Source organism: Pistacia vera, unplaced genomic scaffold (assembly GCF_008641045.1).
Source record: "Pistacia vera cultivar Batoury unplaced genomic scaffold, PisVer_v2 Contig265, whole genome shotgun sequence".
In the NCBI taxonomy this organism is placed as follows: Eukaryota; Viridiplantae; Streptophyta; class Magnoliopsida; order Sapindales; family Anacardiaceae; genus Pistacia; species Pistacia vera.
Genome location: NW_022196074.1, coordinates 1,605,665 through 1,624,400, shown reverse-complemented (window position 1 = coordinate 1,624,400; position 18,736 = coordinate 1,605,665). Strand labels below are relative to the sequence as shown.

Genomic DNA, 18,736 nt, shown 5'->3' with positions numbered 1-18,736 from the left:
CATGGTTTTTTCGAGAAAAAAACTGCTATCATATACCCTACGGTGAGGGCATAAACTGGTTGCACTGCACCAAGCAGGATCGCACTTAAACACCCCAAGCTTGCTTGCTTCCATTCAGGTAGATTCAAAGCTGACAATTTTCGAAAGGATAGAACTTGCAACTTGTTATTGTAATCTTCTACATTGCTTTCTCTTTGATCAGCTTCATGATCACCTTTGTCTTGGATTTATGTCAAAGCTTGATGAAGAAGATGGGCTATGCATGGTTGAAGGATTTGACATTAATCATCATGATGTCTTGTGTTGTTTGTCCTTTTTCATGAGTTTGTTGAAGACGAACAAGTGAAGTGTACGTAGATACCATTTTCATCTTCCATTTTGGACGACGGCGATCAGCGTTTGCACTGCGGATGGTGGAGAGACAGTGAGTGATGATGATGGTGCGTCCAACGGAGTTAAAACTTTAACTTATTAGCAATACCACATTGTTTGGGAATAAAAAATGGAGAAGAGCTACGCCTATATAAAGGAAGCCAAGCATAATGTGTCATAATTTGGCTTGACTTCCTTTATAAAGGATTAAACCCTTCTTGATTTCATTTCCAATTAAGGGTTTAATCTTATATAAAGGAGGTCAAGTCATGTTGTAATACATTATTAAAAGTGAAAACATTTTTATTACCTAATTTAAAGTTTTGTGTGCATTTTCCTTTATTTTGGGTTGGATATTCATGGTATTGTTCAAAATTTTGTGATATTTATACAAGTAACAATACCAAACCTGTTAATTTTGGTATTCATTAATTTCGGCCGTTTGTTTATGGTTAAAGTTGTTATTAATTATTATTCAATAGCTAGTGTTAATGGTTGTGTTCAGCCACATGACAGAGTCTAATGCACTTGTTGCCTCATCTAAGAGAAGGATTCTTGGTGCTTTTGATTGTCCGAGCAATTGTGATTCTTTGTTTTTGTCCTCCTGACATCCTCTCTCCCCAACCCTTTTATATTATTTCCGTTTGTTAAAAAAAATAAAATTCTCTTAATTAGTAAAAATTTGATTAAGTTGCATTTGAAAAATCTAACTCAAAGCTTAATTATTATATTATTTGTACACAAAATTATATTTCTATGAAAAGTTTTTATATGTATACTTGTTATGAGAAGTTAATTCACTCGAATAATAAATTGACCAAAATAAGTCATTTAATAATATTAGCTATTAATCCATTTTGTATTCTGAAGAAGTCTTAAATGTAGGCTAGGTGTAGAGTTGTAGTCGCCCCGATCCGAGTATTGGTTGGCTTGAGCTCAGCTCGTTGAGTTAACTGCACGGTTCAAACTCAGCCCAAGCTCGACACGAGCTGAGCTCGAGTAGCTCTCGGCTACAGCCCTAGCTAGGCGACAAACAGAGCAAACCTAGGTATCATATTGTTGAGGCAATTGGCAGATGAAATTCAAGCTTTGGCTGCTTAAACAACCTCCTCCATTGTGGCATCTTCGTTGTCAAAAATATTGCTCTCCATAATTGATGTTGCAAATAATGCAGGCTCTTGGCTCACCAACCCCATTTGTGAACTTAGCCACTTGAGTGGTAACTTATCAGTAGCAACTCCAACTGGGTCATAAAACCTTTGTAATAGTGAAATTACTGTGGATTTCCCTGAGTCACTACCTCCCAGTAAGGCCATCGTCTTTCCTGCTGGCGTTTTTATGCTGAAATCTTTCAATATTATGCTTTCAGGCCTTGATGGGTGTGCAAATTCCACATGCCTAAACTCAACTTCTTCTAAAACATTCTCCAGGATTTGGCCTTACCGTGTTTTCTGAATCAATCTTGGAGACTCTTTCTATCACCTCTATTATTCTTTCTCCTGCAGCCATTGCTTGTGAAAACTACTTCAGGTTGGATATACCTGCTCCTAATGACCTGATAAAGAAGATAAACATTAATTATTTGAATTAAATACTCACAATTTTAAGTCAAAAGCAATGCTTACAGGCCACCAATGGCAACAGACGCAGTTACGGCGTAACCGATTCCTGCTTGAGCACCATGATACATGATCGTTTTACTGCCGTAGTAACACATCAAAGACTAAAGAGCAAAAACAATGCTGTTGCTGGTTGCTGCCGACGGCCAAGCCTTTAGCCGGGCCTTGCTTTAACCCCACATTGCTGCCCCTTCCAGGTTGGAGAATAAACAGTTTGTTGAACCAAGTGATATTCAGCTGGAGACTCTCGTAGTGGTAGAAGAAGTAAGTTCTAGTCATGGGAAGCCGAGCAGCTGCTAATAAGCTGATGAATGCGTGTGGTTAAGTCAACCACTTTTGTCAAATGCAGGAATTTTTGCAGCTTAAATTCAGGATTATTAAATCTCAGACTTTTGTTTTGTTAGAAATGTGTGGAGCTGGTTTATTGATGAAAATCACTGCTGGTTAGGTGTAACAGCGATGTAAAAACTTTGTATTATTAATCTAGTCAATGAATTTCAAAATTTATCATTCTGAAATAATCTTAGTCATGAATTTCAAATTTATCATTCTGAAAATTTTCTCTGCATTTTCCTTCCTTTTCATTTTCTTTGTACTCTTCAGCTTAAAATCCAACCACAGTTCTTATCGAAGAGATTGCCTGTTCCACATTGTACCAGCCTTGTTGTATTCTTCTCTCATCTTCATTGCTAAGCTCATCAGAGTTCTCCCATAAATTTTACCATCGTTGTAGCTTGCCTTTTACCTATTCTTGTCCGCATATGTCCTCTAAAACTTCCCAGGAGGCAGGGATAAAAAAAGATAAACAAATAAAATTATAATACCATTTACTTTTCAATGATTTTCACTAAAAAACTAGAGATGGCAATTGTAACCAGAATTCCGAGTATTGGGCTCTGTTTACGAGGATGGGTATGAGCCTGGATATGGTTTTGGATCCGTCCTTGGTTATGGTCAGGCCAGGCTTAGTTTTTATCATTTAAAAAAAATTTTATTTTATTTGATTATGATTTTGAAATGAATTTATAATAACAATCAATTACATTTTAATTACCCCAATATCTCTTGTACATCATATTATTTATGCACACAAAAATAAATGATTAAAGTTAAAGATACGATTAATTAAATTAATATGAATGATAAACAAAGATATATAAAAGATTACTTATGAGAGTAAAATTATAAAAATTATATAGGTCGGACTCAGAATCACAAAAACCGTCAAGACAGGCTTTGGCATTACCGATATCCCCGTAACATGGTTGGGCCCAGGCCCAGTCATGGGGTCAGGCCAAGACCTAGGCCGAAGTGTACCCAGTCTCAGTCTGGCCCATTGCCCTTCTATTGACAAAAATTGATTCACTGAATTCGCTAATGGACCCCGTTAGACTTTTTATTAGAAAACAAAACATAATTTATTAGAAGGTTATATTAAACCTTTTGAATGTTATGGTTGAACAAATCTAAGTTTGAAGTTGATGCACTGCCAATATTGTTCATCAATTTACTAGTTAAAACAACACCAAGGTGCAGCGAAGCCATCACCAACGGCCCTCCGATGAATCCCAAAGCCATTAATTAACAACGTATCCACACCGTCTGCATGCATTAAATGGATCTTATAACCCTCTTTCTTTTCATCATCATATCTCCACCTCTTTCACTACTCAATTTCACACAAAATCAAACCAAGAAGGTCACACAGGTCAATGATATTTGTATTGAAGTTTGGTGACAACCATGTGCTAAGGATTGAACACCATTGTTGACATAAACAATTGTTGTTCCTTCATTTCATCGTTAATATCTCACAGGTTTATGAATACTGTCTACTACACGATGATAACATGCTTGTTAATTAGTTCAAATAAGTTGATTTAATCAGTGCGAATGGAAATGATTTAGATAGAAAAGCAAGCCCACCACCGTCATAACTCTATATAAAGTTAAAGAAAATATCATCTCAAAAATATACAGGGTGACATTTCTTCTTAAAACTTTTACAAACTTTCTTTCATGATCTGGACGTAACAGTTTGTGATTGGTCAGTTTACAAATTATCAAGCGGGATCCATTTACGAGCTGACCATTCGATAATTACCACGTCATGATTGTGATGAAAGTTTATAAAAATAGATTGTGGACGTTAGGGTGTTCAGTTCCGGTACCTGTATTTTTGAAGGAACCGGAATCAGAATCGGAATCAGAACCGAAGGTTCCGGTTCCTAGGTACCCAGAACTGGAACATGTAACAACGTTTCGGTTCCGGTTCCGTTTCTGGGTACCCAGTAAATTTACATGACCCCCCAAAAGTTTTTAAAATGGCCAAAAAAATTTAAAAACTTACAAATACCCCCCCACCTGGAACTTGTTAACAAAAATAAAATTACAAATTTAATTCAAAATTACAAACTCCATTACTTATAAAGATAGATTCTCTAAAGTCAAACCAACTTACTTTAAATGTTATAATATAAATATAAATGTATTCACATTACTTTTCTACAAAAACTTTATTAACCTCCTACTCTTTTTATATTATTCTCGGTTCCTGATTCTGTTCCTAACTATAAGAACCAGAGACGGAACCGCAGTAATGATTCTAAAATTTGGAACTGGAACCTACCCTTGACGACTGGTTCTGGGTAGAAACCGAAACCAAATCCTGGGTACTCGCTAGTTTCGTTTCAATCGGTTCTTTTAAACCCCTAATAGACGTAGTATTACTCTATCTTCAATTATAAAGAGGACCAGGATCTACGAAAATATTCTTTTTCATTTTCTCTTTGTTGTAAAGCAAGCCTTATATCGTATAAAGCTCAAGAAATGCCAACCCCCCACCGTTATTATGTAGAGTTAAAGAAAATTTTGTCACTTGTATCAATCCCTTAATACATTCAGATAAGCTTTTCCGATTATTACAAATATAAAATCGAGACTAAAATCTTCTTACTGAGTAAACCCAAAAGGAAACAAAATTTAAATTTGATTGATCGTTGAATGAGTATTAGTATCTGGTCTCCTTTGGAGGTTAACTAAGGAGTATAAGCTCCTGTGGATCCTTTGGCCAACAAAGAATGATGGTTTCCTTTCTCGATGACCTGCCCTTTGTCTAATACAGCAATGAGATCACATTTTGTATAGTACTTAATCTATGTGCTACCATTACAGTGGTTCTTCCAATCATCATGTGCTCAAGCGCATCTTGCACTACTTTCTCTGATTGACTATCGAGCGCACTAGTTGCTTCATCTAATAGTAATACTAGCTTTTTTCAGTATTGCTCGAGCTAGCGCAGTACGTTGCTTTTGACCTCCTGATAATTTGTACTCCTCTTTCCCCACACCGTGTGTCATATCCGTCATTCAATCCAGCTATGAAATCATGAGCATTGGCGGCCTTAGCTGCCTCAATATCTCAAACTCATCTATGTTGTCATCTACACCAATAATGTTTTCCCTAATTGTACCAGCAAATAATGTAGGCTCTTGACTAACAAGTGCAATGTGCCTTCTCAATGATTTAAGATTGTATGATCTAATACCCCGCCATCAATTTTTACTATACCCTTTGAAGGATCATAAAAACGTTCGATTAAACTAATAATCGTTGATTTCCCAGACCCACTTTGCCCTACCAATGCAATTGATTTTCCAGCTTCAATGTTGATAGAAAAGCCTTTGAAAATCATCACATCAGGTCTAGCAGGATTGCAAATGTACATCTTGAAGTTCTATATGACCTGTTATTTTTTCAGCCTTGTAGCCTTCAGAATCATCAGGCTGAATTCTTGTATACCGCTCCAATATAGCGAAGACTAACCTTACAGCATCTGAGCCTCTGGCAAGATCTGTGGTGATGCTTCCAGCAGTAGCTATAGATAGCCACTGCTCAGTAGGATCATGAAGGTCTGCAAAAGACCCTCGGAGTGATGTGGCCCTCTTTCAGGAGTTTGCCACCGTACCAAAAATCCAAAGCCAAGTGCAAGATGTTGGCTTTGTGAGAGGCAAGGCCTATTCCAGAATACCGTGACTGTTTGACACTCTCCTTCTTGGTCCTTCCTGGGCCTTTCCTAGCATCTTCAGGATTTTATCTTGAGAGGAGAAGGCTGTGATAGTTCTCAAGTTGGAAACAGCCTCGCCAGCAAGCTTGCTGCTCTCTTCTTGCGCTTTTATGGCCTTCTTTGACATATTTTTAAGTAGAACCTTCCTAGTATAAAAGCATACTATGATGAGGCTGGACTGCTATCATCACCAAAGCAAGCCTCCATGCAATGACTAAACCCATGTGAAAGCTATTACTACAGCCGATACAGTTTGTACAATGAGAGACATGCGATCACCACTAAAGATCTCCCCTGCAACGAGGTTCAAATTTTACATTAAATCTCCTAACATATGAAATACAATTGGGAACTGTAATTATTACGTACCACATTTGCATCTTTGGCTAGTCGGGAACAAATAGCACCACTGGATTTTCATCTTGATCAAACCATCCCACTTCAAAAGTGAGTATCTTTGAAACATTCTCTCTCTGACCTCTTGGTTAAGTGTTCACCCATATAAAAATTGTAATTGTTGGCTTAAATCAACAACAAAGAGAACACTGCTAACCCAATCAAACTCAAAGCATAAATCTTCGTTTTCTCCTTAATCTCATCGTGATCCTTCAAGAAAAACACCGATACCATAGACCCTATGGTAAATGAAACCACAGGTTGCACCGCACCGACAGATTGCACTTAAACACCCCAAGCTTGCCTGCTTCCATTCAGGTAGATTCAAAGCTAACATTCTTCTAAATGATGGCGCAGGCAACTTGTTCTTGTAATCTTCTCTATTGCCTTTTCTTTTTTCATCATCATCTTCTCTTCTAAGGTTAACATCCAAGATGATCTGGAAGATGAGCCATTCATGGAAGAATTGAATTTGTCATCATCATCTCTTCTTGGGTGTTGTTTGCTTTTTTTCAGTTTGTTGTAGACGAACAAGGGAAGTATAAGACCGTTTTCGTCTTGCAAAAGCTCGTCATGTGACCTGTTTCCATACAGGCCGTTTCGCATGACGGCAATCATGTCGGCGTAGCGGATGGTAGAGAGACGGTGAGCTATGATGATAGTGGTACGTCCACAGAGGCGTTGTCTAAGGCTTCTTGGACCATACGCTCAGATTCAGAGTCGAGGGCACTTGTTGCCTCATCCAAAAGAAGGATTCTAGGTGCTTTGATTATTGCTCGTGCAATAGCAATTCTTTGTTTTTGCCCACCAGACATTTGAACTCCTCGCTCTCCCACCTGTTCATATGATGATAACTTAAGCACAAGAGCTCAACATTTTTTACTTTTATTCAACTATTTTGCATATCAAGATTCGAAATGTACTACTAATTTTAAAGTCTTAGATGGTGGCTAATTCATTAACGGGCGACAATCAAACTAACCTGAGTTTCATATTGCTGAGGCAACTGAGAGATGAAATTATGAGCATTTGAAGCTTTGGCAGCTTCAATACCTCTTCCATTGTGGCATCTTCTTTGCCAAAAAGTATGTTTTCTTAATTGTTGTTGCAAATAGTGCAGGCTCTTGCTCACCAACCCATTTTTGACCTGAACCATTTCAGTTGTATTATAAATAACAACTCCATCAAGAAGAATTTCACCTCCAAGTGGTTCATAAAACCTTTGTATAGTGAAATTACTGTGGATTTCCCTGAGCCACTGCCTCCCACTAAGGCACTGTCTTTCCTGCTGGAACTTTTATGTTGATCTTTGAAGATTTTGCTTTCAGCCTTGACGGGTATGCAAATTCTACGTGTCTAAACTCAACTTCACCTGAAACATTCCCAGAACTTGACCTTCCATGTTTGTCCGAATCAATCTTGGGAATTCTTTTTATTACCTCCATTATACGTTCTCCTGCGGACATTGCTTCTGATATGGACTTTAAGTGAGATAACCAGGTCCCAACGCCCTGATCACAACAAAACATTTTTTTCATATATAATAGATATATATGTATTTTTTTTAATTGTATTTTGTATTTCTGTTAAGTCAATAGGTATCCTTACCGGCCACCAACGGCAATGGCGGAGGCCACAGCATAGACGTTTCCTCCCTTAGCACCATGGTACAGACCATTCTACTGCCGTAATAAGCTACGAAAGACCAAATAGCTAAACGATGTTGTTGCTTCCAACAGCCCAGCCTTTAGCCAGCCTTGCTTTACCCCAAAATTGACTAAGCTTTCAAGGGCCGAAGGAACTCGTTGATGGTTTTGGTTTCACCAACAAATGAATAAACAGTTCTTATAGAAGAGATTGCCTGTTCCGCAATTGTCCCAGCCTTGTTGTACTCTTCTGCCACTTCCTTGCTAAATTCATCACAACTCTTCCACAAATCATTCCGGAATTACCAGAAGCAGAGCAGTGGGAATATACAATGGTTAACCTCCATGACATCAAGAAGCTACCACATAGCTTCCGATAAATGTTGCAGCATTGACCAAAATTTTGGAAGCTGTCACAGATTCAGAGAGTTATTCGTCACATATTTCAAATAGTTCTTTCATACATTAAGTATGAGATTGATGATGAAAACCTTTTCACTTATAACATCTTGAATGACAAGAGTATCATTAGAGACGCTAGTGTGACTGCTGCAGTGCTGGTGACATGCAAATCGAAGTATTCAACATCTTGCCTTAATACTGCTTTCAATATTTAGCTCTCATTCTTGTGGCTTGCCTTTCACCTGTTCTGTCCAACAATATCCCTCTACCATTTCCCAAAAGTTAATTAATGTATGGAAACTACCATCATCTATGAAAGAAAAAAAGCATGTATTGATAAATTAAAGAAATAAATGTAAATTTTGGAACCCACCTAGAAACCAGCAAGCCATCTCCCACAAGCTATGTACAACAGATACACTGAATTCTGCCACCACAATATGAAAATCCAGTTAGTGTTTTATGTTTGCAGGTCCCAAAGAATAAATAAAGAAATTACTAAACATAAGTATGTGAAACCTTGTTAAATTATGGATGAACAACTCATTGTTATCAGTTGATGCAGTGCCAAATTGTTCATAACTTCACCCATTATAAACACCACTAAAGGTCCGGTGAAGCCATCACAAACAGCTCCGATGAATCCCAGAGCCATCAACAGCATATCCACACCGTCTGCATGCTTGAAAATGGACAGTACAGACCCCTTCTTCCTCTTCACCTCGCTGCTTTCTCTTCTCTCTCCCTTTTCACACAAAATAAACCAAAACAACAAGTCTTCTGCTATGGCTTACAAAATGATATTACAGTTCAGCATGCATATGGGCTGGTCAAAGATTCAGGGGTCTGTGTGATTTTATATTAATTGAGCGTGTTCCCCTTTCAAGGAGAGCTCAATGATTGTTTAATTAGTTTCTTCTAATTTAACCACCCACGTTGATCACCTTCGGATATTCTTGATTATAGAACGTGAATTTGTGATTCCCGAATCCTCATGGTTCATTAATATATCATTTCTGGATTAAATTAATTAATATAAGGAAAACATCTCAATTAGTGCTTGATACTTTTGTCTAATCCTCCCTTAAATTACTCATTTCTGGTTAGCCATCCACTAAAAAATATATAATTGACAATAATTAATGTAAGTAATCAACACCATTGCTTTTCCTTAACACTAAAGCAAGCCTCCATGCAATGACTAAGCCCAAAGCGAAAGCCATGGATACAGCCGACACAGTTTGTACAAGGAGAGACATACTATCACCCACTAAAGATCTCCCCTGCAACGAATCAAATAAATTTCCATATTCAGTGTTAAATTAATCTTACGACTCTTATAACATATTTAGTTTTAGAACTTTAAATTGGTACGTACCACATTTGCATCTTTTGCTGGTCGGGAGCAAATAGCACCACTAGATGTTTCATCTTTATCAAACCATCCAACTCCAAAAGTGAGTATTTTTGAAAGCATCCTCTCTGTGATCCTCTTGGTTAAGCGTTCACCCATCTAAGCAAAATTGTAATGTTGGCATAAATTAACCAATGAATTGAACACTTAACCCAATCAAACACGAAAGCATAAAGCTTCGTCTTCTCTTTAATCTCATCGTGATCTTTTACGAAAAAACATTTACCGTGGACCCAATGATAAAGGAATAAACAGGTTGCACAGCACCAGACAATATTGCACTTAAACACCCCAAGCTTGCTTGCTTCCATTCTGGTAGATTCAACACGAACAATCTTCTAAACGATGGCGCCGGCAACTTGATCTTGTAATCATCTACCTTGCTCTTTCTTTGATCATCATCATCTCTTCTGAGGTTTAAATCCAAGATTGATTTGAAAAGATGAGTCATTCATGGATGGAGAAGTAAGGTTTATCAACACAGTCTCTTCTGGGGTTGTTAGCTCTTTTTCAGTTTGTTGAAGAAGGTAGTCCATAGCTTCATAGCCTTATTCACCCGTTCCTTGGTCGAGCACATCTCTTCACATGAATATTGAACAAGTTTATACAAATCTTCATGAATGCTGAGGTCAGAGTATCCATATTCCTGGTGTGGAATTACAGGTTGCTGGTGTCCAGGAGCAATAGCAAAAAGAACATTGTCCTCTGCCAGTTTATTCTCTTTCAACTCCTTAATTTCAGCCACCAAAGCTGCAGATTAAATAAGGACTTTGAGAAAAAGAGCAAAGTGGAACAATACATAGAAGCAACGCTAGGAATCCTCTACAAGCTATATTTCAGACACTTAAGACTCCATCAAAGCGAACTCTTAAGTTTTATAGAACCATTCTTCAATGCTTCTATCAGTCAGAAAATGCTACAATCAATAAATATCATAGAAACACTACAGACAGAAACTTTAAAATATAACAGAAAATTTATTTTTATATAAAGTATCTGAGAGTGGACACTCTATAAAATTCAAGCTGAAATTATAGCTTCTAATTAAGTATATACACACAAAAGCTCTTTTAAATCAACAGTCACTTATCTTATAATAGTTAACCAGGGAAAAAGCAAACATGAGTGTAAGAACCAGGGACTACTATCAACATTTCTTGCTCTGAAATCTTAAAAGATATAATCTCATATAAATGCAATGAATAGAAGGAATAATACTTCCAGCACAATTGTCACATAACCTCATGCAGTGTGACATTATCCTCTAAGCATTCAATGTAAGTTGCAAACAAAGCTGATCAAACATAGATGCTTGCCTCATCATATTTATTGTTGAAAATGTTGACAAGCAAGATGACAAAAATGAAGCAACATAACATAACCAAGGGGAGTGAATATTGTCAACAGTATTGGATCCATGACAGGGATTTTCAAAAAAAAGCAACTTTGAACAGTTTATGGTTGTGAGACCAGGAAGAAGAAAGGCAGAGAGTAATTCTATCACAAATTAGTAATAATCACATAATTTTCTGGTTGCTCAAATTGAGAGTTTTCACACAAAAGCGATGCATAGAAACATAATAATACTTCCATGCTGTGAAATATTTTTGAACCACACAATGTGAAACTTTACATCAGAAAATTCACTCAACAGTATAAGCAAATACTTAAGTAAGCACATAATACCAACAAAGAACCTTTAACTTGCTATAAAATTCAACTTACATTTTGTGCTCAAGTTCTTTGAATCTTGTTGCTTGAAGTTGAAACTGCGATGATCAAGCGATTTGTAATGATTTTCAGCATATATTTCAGCCCAAACCTTGTTAAAATCTGAACGACACCGAGTCCATTCATCTTGCTTCTGCTTCAGACGAGTTAAGATAACTGGTAGTGCAAGAGCTGGATTTTTGTTTATACTGGTCTCCTTTGGAGGTTAACTAGGAGTAGTAACTCCTGTGGATCCTTGCCCAACAGAATGATGGTTTCCTTTCTCGATGACCTGCCCTTTGTCTAATACAGCAATGAGATCACATTTGTATATTACTTAATCTATGTGCTACCATTACAGTGGTTCTTCCAATCATCATGTCTCAAGCGCATCTTGCACTACTTTCTCTGATTGACTATCGAGCGCACTAGTTGCTTCATCTAATAGTAATACTGTAGCTTTTTTCAGTATTGCTCGAGCTAGCGCAGTACGTTGCTTTTGACCTCCTGATATTGTACTCCTCTTTCCCCACACCGTGTGTCATATCCGTCATTCAATCCAGCTATGAATCATGAGCATTGGCGGCCTTAGCTGCCTCAATTATCTCAAACTCATCTATGTTGTCATCTCCACCATAAATAATGTTTTCCCTAATTTGTACCAGCAATAATGTAGGCTCTTGACTACAAGTGCAATGTGCCTTCTCAATGATTTAAGATTGTAGATCTAATATCCCAGCCATCAATTTTTACTATACCCTTTGAAGAGATCATAAAAACGTTCGATTAAACTAATAATCGTTGATTTCCCAGACCCACTTTGCCCTACCAATGCAATTGATTTTCCAGCTTCAATGTTGATAGAAAGCCTTTGAAAATCATCACATCAGGTCTAGCAGGATATGCAAAATGTACTCTTGAAGTTCTTATGACCTGTTATTTTTTCAGCCTTGTAGCCTTCAGAACATCAGCTAATTCTTGTATACCGCTCCAATATAGCGAAGACTAACCTTACAGCATCTGAGCCTCTGGCAGATCTGTGGTGATGCTTCCAGCAGAGCTATGAGATAGCCACTGCTCAGTAGGATCTGAAGGTCTGCAAAAAGCCCTCGGAAGTGATGTAGCCCTCTTTCAGGAGTTTGCCACCGTACCAAAAATCCAAAGCCCAAGTGCAAGATGTTAGGCTTTGTGAGAAGGCAAGCCTATTCCAGAATACCGTGACGTTTTACACTCTCCATTCTTGTCCTTCCTGGGCCTTTCCTAGCATCTTCAGGATTTTATCTTGAGAGGAGAAGGCTGTGATAGTTCTCAAGTTGGAAACAGCCTCGCCAGCACTTCTGCTCTCTTCTTGCGCTTTTATGGCCTTCTTTGACATATTTTTAAGTAGAACCTTCCTAGTATAAGCATACTATGATGAGGGGCTGGACTGCTATCATCACCAAACAACCTCCATGCAATGACTAAACCCATAGTGAAAGCTATTACTACAGCCGATACAGTTTGTACAATGAGAGACATGCGATCACCCACTAAGATCTCCCCTGCAACGAGGTTCAATTTTACATTAAATCTTCCTAAACATATGAAATATCAATTGGGAACTGTAAATTATTACGTACACATTTGCATCTTTGGCTAGTCGGGAACAATACACCACTGGAATTTTCATCTTATCAAACCATCCCACTTCAAAGTGAGTATCTTTGAAAACTTCTCTCTCTGATCCTCTTGGTTAAGTGTTCACCCATTAAGAAAAATTGTAATTGTTGTTAAATCAACAACAAAGAGAACACTGCAACCCAATCAAACTCAAAGCATAAATCTTCGTTTTCTCTCTTAATCTCATCGTGATCCTTCAAGAAAACACACCGATACCATAGACCCTATGGTAAATGAAACCACAGGTTGCACCGCCCCGACAAGATTGCACTTAAACACCCCAAGCTTGCCTGCTTCCATTCAGGTAATTCAAAGCTAACAATCTTCAAATGATGGCGCAGGCAACTTGTTCTTGTAATCTTCTCTATTGCCTTTTCTTTTTTCATCACATCTTCTCTTCTAAGTTAACATCCAAGTATTCTGAAGATGAGCCATTCATGGGATAAGAATTGAGATTTTGTCATCATCATTCTTCTTGGTTGTTGTTTGCTTTTTTTCAGTTTGTGTAGACGAACAAGGGATATAAACCGTTTTCGTCTTGCAAAAGCTCGTCATGTGAACCTGTTTCCATGACATGGCCGTTTCGCATGACGGCAATCATGTCGGCGTAGCGGATGGTAGAGAGACGTGAGCTATGATGATAGTGTACGTCCAACAAGGCGTTGTCTAAGGCTTCTTGGACCATACGCTCAGATTCAAGTCGAGGGCACTTGTTGCCTCATCCAAAAGAAGGATTCTAGTTCTTTGATTATTGCTCGTGCAATAGCAATTCTTTGTTTTTGCCCACCAGACATTTGAACTCCTCGCTCTCCCACCTGTTCTATGATGATAACTTAAGCACAAGAGCTCAACATTTTTTACTTTTATTCAACTATTTTGCATATCAAGATTCAAGAAATGTACTACTAATTTTAAAGTCTTAGATGGGGGCTAATTCATTAAGCGGGCGACAATCAACTAACCGTGATTTCATATTGCTGAGGCAACTGAGAGATGAAATTATAGCATTTGAAGCTTTGGCAGCTTCAATAACCTCTTCCATTGTGGCATCTTCTTTGCCAAAAAGTATGTTTTCTTTATTGTTGTTGCAAATAGTGCAGGCTCTGCTCACCAAACCCATTTTTGACCTAAACCATTTCAGTTATTTTATAAATAACACTCCATCAAGAAGAATTTCACCTCCAGTGGGTCATAAAACCTTTGTAATAGTGAAATTACTGTGATTTCCCTGAGCCACTGCCTCCCACTAGGCCACTGTCTTTCCTCTGGAACTTTTATGTTAAGATCTTTGAAGATTAGCTTTCAGGCCTTGACGGGTACAATTCTACGTGTCTAAACTCAACTTCACCTGAAACATTCTCCAGACTTGACCTTCCATGTTTCCGAATCAATCTTGGGAATTCTTTTTTATACCTCCATATACGTTCTCCTGCGGCATTGCTTCTGATATGACTTTAAGTGAGATAAACCAGGTCCCAACGCCCTGATCAACAACAAAAACTTTTTTTTCTATATATAATAGATATATATGATATTTTTTTTAATGTATTTTGTATTTCTGTTAAGTCAATAGGTAATCCTTACGGCCACCAACGGCAATGGCGGAGGCCACAGCATAGACGTTCCTCCCTTAGCACCAGGGTACAGCCATTCTACTGCCGTAATAAGCTACAAGACCAATAGCATAAACGTGTTGTTGCTTCCAACAGCCCAGCCTTAGCCAGCCTTGCTTTACCCCAAAATTGACTAAGCTTTCAAGGGCCGAAGAGAACTCGTTGATGGTTTTGGTTTCACCAACAATGAATAAACAGTTCTATAGAAGAGATTGCCTGTTCCGCAATTGTCCCAGCCTTGTGTACTCTTCTGCCATCTCCTTGCTAAATTCATCACAACTCTTCCACAAATTCCGGAATTACCAGAACAGAGCAGTGGGAATATAACAATGGTAACCTCCATGACATCGAAGTCTACCCCATAGCTTCCGATAAATGTTGCGGCTTGACCAAAAAGTTTGGAAGCTGTCCAGATTCAGAGAGTTAATTCGTCACAATTTCAAATAGTTCTTTCATACATTAAGTATGAGATTGATGATGAAAACCTTTCACTTATAACATCTTGAAGACAAGATTATCATTAGAGACGCTAGTGTGACTGCTGCAGTGCTGGTGACATGCAAATCGAAGTATTCAACTCTTGCCTAATACTGCTTTCAAATATTTAGCTCTCATTCTTGTGGCTTGCCTTTCACCTGTTCTTGTCCAACAATATCCCTCTACCATTTCCAAAAGTTAATTAATGTATGGAAACTCCCTCAATCTATGAAAGAAAACAAAGCATGTATTGATAAATTAAAGAAATAAATGATAAAAATTTTGGAACCCCCTAGGAAACCAGCAAGCCATCTCCCACAACGTATGTACAACAGATACACTGAATTCTGCCCCCCACATATGAAAATCCAGTTAGTGTTTTATGTTTGGCATCCCAAAGAAAAAAGAATAAAGAAATTACTAAACTATATGATGAAACCTTGTTATATTATGGATGAACAACTCATTGTATCAGTTGATGACTGCCAAATTGTTCACTTCACCCATTATAAACACCACTAAAGGTCCTTGAAGCCATCACAAACAGCTCCGATGAATCCCAGAGCCATCAACGCATATCCACCCGTCTGCATGCTTGAAATGGACAGTACAGACCCCTTCTTCCTCTTCACCCGCTGCTGCTTTCTCTTTCTCCTCCATTTTCACACAAAATTAACCAAACAACAAGCTTCTGCTATGGCTTACAAAATGATATTACAGTTCAGCATGCATATGGGCTGGTCAAAGATTCAGGGGTCTGTGTGATTTTATATTAATTGAGCGTGTTCCACTTTCAAGGAAGCTCAAGATTGTTTAATTAGTTTCTTCTAATTTAACCACCCACGTTGATCACCTTCGGATATCTTGATTATAGAACGTGAATTTGTGATTCCCGAACCCTCATGGATTCATTATATATCAATTTCTGGATTAAATTAATTATATTAAGGAAAACAATCTCAATTGATCGAAGAGATTGCCTGTTCCACAATTGTACCAGCCTTGTTGTATTCTTCTCTCATCTTCATTGCTAAGCTCATCAGAGTTCTCCCATAAATTTTACCATCGTTGTAGCTTGCCTTTTACCTATTCTTGTCCAGCAATATGCCTCTAAAACTTCCCAGGAAGGCAGGGAATAAAAAAAGATAAACAAATAAAATTAATAATATCCATTTACTTTTCAATGATTTTCACTAAAAAACTAGAGATGGCAATTGTAACCAGAATTCCGAGTATTGGGCATCTGTTTACGAGGATGGGTATGAGCCTGGATATGGTTTTAGGATCCGTCCTTGGTTATGGGTCAGGCCAGGCTTGAGTTTTTATCATTTAAAAAAAAAATTTTATTTTATTTGATTATGATTTTGAAATGAATTTATAATAACAATCAATTACGATTTTAATTAAACCCAATATCTCTTGTACATCATATTAATTTATGCACACAAAAATATAATGATTAAAGTTAAAGATACGATTAATTAAATTAATATGAATGATAAACAAAGATATATAAAAGATTACTTATGAGAGTAAAAATTATAAAAATTAATATAGGTCGAGACTCAGAATCACAAAAAGCCCGTCAAGACAGGCTTTGGCATTACCTGATATCCCCGTAACATGGTTGGGCCCAGGCCCAGTCATGGGGGTCAGGCCAAGACCTAGGCCGAAGTGTACCCAGTCTCAGTCTGGCCCATTGCCACTTCTATTGACAAAAATTGATTCACTGAATTCGCTAATGGAACCCGAGTTAGACTTTTTATTAGAAAACAGAAACATAATTTATTAGAAGGTTATATTAAACCTTTTGAATGTTATGGGTGAACAAATCTAAGTTTGAAGTTGATGCACTGCCAATATTGTTCATCAATTTACTAGTTAAAAACAACACCAAAGGTGCAGCGAAGCCATCACCAACGGCCGGCTCCGATGAATCCCAAAGCCATTAATTAACAACGTATCCACACCGTCTGCATGCATTAAAATGGATCTTATAACCCCTCTTCTTTTTCATCATCATATCTCCACCTCTTTCACTACTCAATTTCACACAAAATCAAAAACCAAGAAGGTCACACAGGTCAATGATATTTGTATTGAAGTTTGGTGACAACCATGTGCTAAGGATTGAACACCATTGTTGACATAAACTAATTGTTAGTTCCTTCTGATTTCATCGTTAATATCTCACAGGTTTATGAGATACTGTCTACTACACGATGATAACATTCTTGTTAATTAGTTCATATAAGTTGATTTAATCAGTGCGAATGGAAATGATTTAGATAGAAAAGCAAGCCCACCACCGTCATAACTCTATATAAAGTTAAAGAAAATATCATCTCAAAAATACTAGGGTGACAATTTCTTCTTATAAACTTTTACAAACTTTCTTTCATGATCTGGACGTAACAGTTTGTGATTGGTCAGTTTACAAATTATCAAGCGGGATCCATTTACGAGCTGACCATTCGATAATTACCACGTCATGATTGTGATAGAAAGTTTATAAAAATAGATTGTGGACGTTAGGGGTGTTCAGTTCCGGGTATCCTGTATTTTTTGAAGGAACTGGAATCGACGGTTCCTTGAAATTTGGAACCAGAACCAGAACCGACGGTACCGGTTCCTAGGTACCCAGAACTGGAACATGTAACAACGGTTCCGGTTCCGGTTCCGGTTCTGGGTACCCAGTAAAATTACATGACCCCCCAAAAGTTTTTAAAATGGCCAAAAAAATTTAAAAACTTACAAATACCCCCCCACCTGGAACTTGTTAACAAAAATAAAATTACAAATTATAAATTCAAAATTACAAACTCCATTACTTTATAAAGATAGATTCTCTAAAGTCAAACCAACTTACTTTAAATGTTATAAAATATAAATATAAATGTATTCACATTACTTTTTCTACAAAAACTTTTATTAACCTCCTACTCTTTTTATATTAGTCTCGGTTCCTGATTCTGATTCCTAACTATAAGAACCAGAGACGGAACCGCATAGTAATGATTCTAAAAATTTGGAACTGGAACCTACCCGTTGACGACTGGTTCTGGGTAGAAACCGAAACCAAATCCTGGGTACTCGCTAGTTTCGTTTCAATCGGTTCTTTTAAACATCCCTAATAGACGTAGTATTACTCTATCTTCAATTATATAAAGAGGACCAGGATCTACGAAAATATTCTTTTTCATTTTCTCTTTGTTGTAAAGCAAGCCTTATATCGTATAAAGCTCAAGAAATGCCAACCCACCACCGTTATTTATGTAGAGTTAAAGAAAATTTTGTCACTTGTATCAATCCCTTAATACATTCAGATGAAGCTTTTCCGATTATTACAAATATAAAATCGA

The 18,736-nt window shown here is 37.5% G+C and overlaps 5 pseudogenes; all 5 read right to left on the bottom strand.

Annotated features, from left to right (window-relative positions):
- Positions 1-1,394: 1,394 nt before the first annotated feature.
- Positions 1,395-2,270, bottom strand: LOC116133040 (annotated as a pseudogene).
- Positions 2,271-5,029: 2,759 nt separating this feature from the next.
- Positions 5,030-9,497, bottom strand: LOC116133039 (annotated as a pseudogene).
- Positions 9,498-9,626: 129 nt separating this feature from the next.
- On the bottom strand, positions 9,627-11,821 carry LOC116133066 (annotated as a pseudogene).
- On the bottom strand, positions 10,415-14,419 carry LOC116133037 (annotated as a pseudogene).
- A 655-nt stretch (positions 14,420-15,074) lies between these two features.
- On the bottom strand, positions 15,075-17,606 carry LOC116133036 (annotated as a pseudogene).
- Positions 17,607-18,736: the final 1,130 nt, after the last annotated feature.